Source organism: Dermacentor albipictus, chromosome 9 (assembly GCF_038994185.2).
Source record: "Dermacentor albipictus isolate Rhodes 1998 colony chromosome 9, USDA_Dalb.pri_finalv2, whole genome shotgun sequence".
Taxonomy (NCBI): Eukaryota; Metazoa; Arthropoda; class Arachnida; order Ixodida; family Ixodidae; genus Dermacentor; species Dermacentor albipictus.
The window spans coordinates 90,045,309-90,051,308 of NC_091829.1; positions in this window are offsets into that span (position 1 = coordinate 90,045,309).

A 6,000-nucleotide genomic window follows, 5' to 3' on the forward strand; every position below is an offset into this window, starting at 1 on the left:
GGTTGTGCATTTCGAATCTGATGGTAACAAAAAAATGCACGCTGTTATATGTTATCTAAATACTAGAAGTACGCCATCAAATATCAAATGAAATATTGATTTCTTCGCACACGAACAGTAATAATGGAATGTGAAACCAAAGAGACAAACGAAGACATATATATCTACAGCAGGAATATTTATTTTGGTATAATTAGGAAGGCGCTTGTACTTAATACAGAGTTAACTATCACAGACTAGTGTGATCGTTTCAAACGGTACATCAGTACAAGCGTGATGAAAGGAACTCAACGAATATAGCCGCTTCCAACCTTCAGAACCTCGGGGGAAGAAGCTTTCCAAGAACGACATGATGTTGTATTACCTACCTTCCCAATACGCAAAATAATATTGATTTGCATATTTGCATGTACAAGAAGGTTCCCGTATCTTATCGATAGCTCTATCTGCTGGCTGTTGTCAGATGGGAACCAGATATCACTATGGAACCTTCAACGACTCGTGTAGAAAGCCGAAGCGCTTGATCCGAATATCGTATTTTCGATTATCGCCGACTCGGCTGCGCGCTAATCTTTTGCTTGAGTGTTACTTCTTTTGCAACCCTTCCCCCGTTTTGTAAGGTGCCGCAACAGACATATTGTCCGCACCAGCCAATAATTGGTGAAAACACAAAGAGCTGAGCTCAGATTTCACACTAGGAAGTATCGTAATCGTCGGTAATTTTTCTTTCTTCCCCAGAGGTGAAAAGGAGTCAGCGCACACTATAGTCACGCTCACGTTCGCTTAACAATGCATAAACAGCCAAACACATTTGCCCGCAAAGGTAATTTATAACTTGTTCACCTTCATTTGCGGTAATACAGAGTACAGTTATACTTAAAAAAACAATGAAATGGTATTTCAGTGCAGCTTCATTAGCATAGTAATTAGTCATTTCGTAATTGGCTTGCTCAAGTGTCTGTCAGTGAAAACACTGAACGTTATCAAAAGCGCCACTGTAGGCCACGCGGTAAGTTTCCTGCTTTCGAATGATAAGTTTCCATTATAGACTATACATATCTTGTTTTTTATAAAATGCCGGTAGATGTACCGAGCGTGGCCTTTTTGCAAAGGAGTTGCGGAATTTAAAAGGTCATTTGGTTTTTTATTAGAATCGTAGTAGCTTTGCAACTATGGTGTTAGGCTGTGAGCACGAGGTCGAGGGAATGAATTCCGGTAACGGCGGCAGCATTTCGATGGAACGAATTTCGAAAACACCGGTGTACTTAGACTTACGTGGACGTTAATGAACCCCATGTGGCGCACATTTCCGTAGTCCCCCCGTTGCGGCATGCCTCATAATTAGATCGTGGTTATGGCACATAAACCTGATAATTTATTGTGTAGCCAGTCACGTTTCATTGCACCGTCATTTTCCTTATAAAATCCTGAGAAAATCGCACCGAATTCGGCAATGTCGTAACAGGCCGCGTTTCTTGGTTACTCCTCTCAGAAGCGCTTCTTGATGAGGTGTGTGACGACTTGTGAATGATAGCGTGTCGGCGTTTTCTCGAGAAAACTTGCCACATCGGTATCTGTCGCGACTCGCCGCGACGTTGTTTCAAAATTCGTCGCGCGTTTCGTGACCTCGTGATCTGGCGTTTCCGTCTGGTGTGATGTTAAGAGGGACTTTCATGCGCTCCCGGTGGATTCGGTTTCGATGACTGAGAACTGCAATTCTATGATAGCTATATCGAATGAGGCTCGATTTCAAGCTTATAGAAACTTAGTTGAGCAGGATGCGTTGTTGGGCAAGTTGGTTCATTGTAAGTGGAAACATTGGTTGCGCTTTCTTGACAATCACATGTAAGAAGACAGGACAGGCGCAAACTAACAACCGAGGTTTATTCGAGAAAAAACACTTGTATATCCCACCATGCCAGCGCAGGCGCTTCAGGGTATCAGCAGCATAACAGAAGAAAAAACCCAAAATCAGAAAAAATCAATGGCGCGGCTTACCTAAACATACTATCTAAGAAACGTGCCTCCCTATTGTACAGCATGACCAATGTGTCACTGATGCATGCTTGTCCCTTCTTTTTTATATAATATGATTCAAGAAGTTCTCGTACTTTTTGATTATGGCACTTGCGCAGGGTCTTAACTTGGTCGAGCAGAGGCCTGCATTTGTGGTCTAAGCAATGCATGGGTAAATCAGGTTGCTCCCGGTTTATAATTGATCTTTCGTGTTCTCGGATTCGCACGTTCAAACAACGGCCCGTCTGGCCTATGTAGGTTTTGCCGCATGTCAGGAGAATCTGATAAACAACGCCAACTTGGCAATCTAAATAGGTGTTCTTGTGTTTCATGCCGCAGCCACCTTGCTTCTTTCTGGCCTGATGTCTCCCAATGCGGGCGCAAAGGTGACTGAGCTTGCAGGGAGCCGAGAAAACGAGTGGGACACCATGCTTGGTCGCTATCTTCTTGAAAGTATGTGATGTTCTGTGAACATATGGAATTACAACAGGCTTTGAAGCTTTGTTGACAACATCAGAGTTTACTTTTAGGGGTGCTTTTAGCCTCTTTTCGAGCGTTTCAATACCTTAGGTCTAACCTTTACACATGAGCTCCCTGTCAATAACACTCTGCAGTTCCTTGACCTCAAACTTACCTTTGGGAAAGAGCACGTTTGTAGCTGTTTCTGCCCTCGCACACAAAAACAACTATTACCATATGATTCAGCTCACTCTAAAATAACCAAAAGGGCCATTGCTAAACATATTATTGAGCAATCTTTGAAGAAGTCATGTACGCATGCCATGCAGGCTAGCTTCGACATGCAAATTTCCAGGCTGAAAGAGGCTGGCTTCCCTGATGTGGTTGTGCTGGCAGTGGTTGAAACGCTCAAAAAGAGGCTAAAAGCGCCCCAAAAAGTAAACTCTGATGTTGTCAACAAAGCTTCAAAGCCAGTTGTAATTCCATATGTTCACAGAACATCACATAATTTGAAGAAGATAGCGACCAAGCATGGGGTCCCACTCGTTTTCTCGGCTCCCTGCAAGCTGAGTCACCTTTGCGCTCGCATTGGGAGACATCAGGCCAGAAAGAAGCAAGGTGGCTGCGGCATGAAACACAAGAACACCTATTTAGATTGCCAAGTTGGCGTTGTTTATCAGATTCCCCTGACATGCGGCAAAACCTACATAGGCCAGACGGGCCGTTGTTTGAACGTGCGAATCTGAGAACACGAAAGATCAATTATAAACCGGGAGCAACGTCATTTACCCATACATTGCTTAGACCACAAATGCAGGCCTCTGTTCGACCAAGTTAAGATCCTGCGCAAGTGCCATAATGAAAAAGCACGAGAACTTCTTGAATCATATTATATAAAAAAGAAGGGACAAGCATGCATCAGTGACACATCGGTCATGCTGTACAATAGGGAGGCACGTTTCTTAGATAGTATGTTTAGGTAAGCCACGCCATTGATTTTTTCTGATTTTGAGTTTTTTCTTCTGTTGTGCTGCTGATACTCTGAAGCGACTGCGCTGGCATGGTGGGATATATAAGTGTTTTTTCTCGAATAAACCTCGGTTGTTAGTTTGCGCCTGTCCTGTCTTCTTACATGTGATTGTCAAGAAAGCGCAACCAATGTTTCCACTTATAGAAACGTGTTTGCATATAAATGCTAGTCCCTCTTAAGTTTGTCACTTAAACCCAAAGCTCAAATGACAAGTTAAGGAATTTTCGTTAGCATTTGATCACAATATTTGCGGCAAATATGTGCTCCTTACTATAGGAACTCGGATGCAAGAAACGCTGCGTGCGCTACGCTGAAAACCGGTTTATAAAGATTCTGCATAGCAAAAAAAAAGGGAGAGAGAAGATTCTGTATCAGCGCTTGAGGTAGGTGTTGACGTTGACACTAAGCTCATAGCTGCGCTCTTGGGGACCACAGTTCGGGTGGTTTAGGATGGTGTGCACCGTGGAATCGCGTGGCTGCAAGCTGAGTAACGGCTGCTGCGAATTTTCAGACGTCCCGAGCGCCGTGTCGGTGAAACCAGAGTTAAGGTTCTGCTCGTTGTGAAGAAATAAATTTCACCAAATATTTTAATATAATAATAATATTTGGGGTTTTACGTGCCAAAACCACTTTCTGATTATGAGGCACGCCGTAGTAGGGGACTCCGGAAATTTTGACCACCTGGGGTTCTTTAACGTGCACCTAAATCTAAGCACACGGGTGTTTCCGCATTTCGCCCCCATCGAAATGCGGCCGCCGTGGCCGGGATTCGATCCCGCGACCTCGTGCTCAGCAGCCCAACACCATAGCCACTGAGCAACCACGGCGGGTCCAAATATTTTAAGAATGGCGTTCAATAAGTATTGTCTCTAGCCTGACGCTCTGCGGAGATGGAAAGGTGGAGGTAGGGGTGCTGAAGGTGTACTTCGAAGTGAAGCCTAGGATTCAGTCTACCGAGTGTATCGGATGACCTCCGGGTCACCAGCCGCGGTGACCCAGTGGTCAGAGCCCTGTTGCTGAACGTGGGATTGTGGTTCAGATTCGCCGTAGATTCAGTTCGTAGAATAGAGAAATGTACTAGTGCACTTAGATTCAAGTGAAATATTGAATAGCCCAAGTTTGTCAGAATTAGACGGGACCTCTGGGCACTACGGCAGCTATCATAGCCACGATGTCCCTTCGGGCTGTAGAGCAAGCAAGCAAGCAACCAAGCAAGCAAGCAAGCAAGCAAGCAAGCAAGCAAGCAAGCAAGCAAGCAAGCAAGCAAGCAAGCAAGCAAGCAAGCAAGCAAGCAAGCAAAGTAAGTAAGTAGGTAAGTAAGTAAAGTAAGTAAGTAAGTAAGTAAGTAGGTAAGTAAAGTAAAGTCAGTCAGTCAGTCAGCCAGCCAGTCAGCCAATTCTTGGTAACAAAATTATTGTTATTCATGACTTACAACGACATAGCTGGCGAATTACGGTCAGCAAGCATAAATTTCGCCTTCTAAGGCACACTCATACCTTTACCATATCTTCGCGAAACAATTTTGTGAGTTGTTTATTTAGTTCGTCACTCACTCAATGAATTATACAGTGAATTCCTTGCTCAGGTCCCGGGAAGTGGTTTTAGTCCGGCGCCTTCTATACGAAAAAGTAAATCAATCAATCAATCAATCAATCAATCAATCAATCAATCAATCAATCAATCAATCAATCAATCAATCAATCAATCAATCAATCAATCAATCAATCAATCAATCAATCAATCAATCAATCAATCAATCAATCAATCAAGTTAAATCAAATCAATCAATGAACAAGTCAATCAAGTGAACAGATCAAATCAGCGAATCAAACAATCAGCCTGGCATATCATTTCCTTTCTATGAAATGTACGTAAGGAGATACTTCCGCCTGGCATAGCCGATATCTATTAATGAGTGGTAACTGCTGAATAATTTACTACCCTTACATCTCAAGTATAATCTTCATCAAACATTTATGTCCCTTGTCGCGACAGTGAAATTTAACCTACCCCTAGGGCCACTTACTCGTCTCCTCGCACAAACTTTCCCTAGGAATTACCTGAGTTGCCCTTAAGCGGGACCCAAGAAGCCTACGTTGAGCAATGCAGGAAAAAGTCAACTGGAACACCTTTGTTATTTATGACCCACTTTGAGGAGGAATACAACAGAAGGGGTGCTCATCTCGCATTTCCATTGACACTGACCACACAAATTTCTGCAAATGAGGGACGAGCCGACGTGCCAGTTTATGGGAACGAATTATCACGTGTTTGTGATTTGTCTAGTTAATCAGAAAAAATAGTGCATTTCGAGAAGAAAAGATACAAGTGTATCCAGGGTATGGTTTCGGAAATATTTCGTCCTTTCTGCATGAACCATTTGGAATATGTACAGATGACTTTCATGATTTGAAGGCGCCAGACAACACCTGTACGTTTTCCTTACTCTGTTCATTTGCGAAAGAAACAGCATATTGATGTATATGTAGTATTGA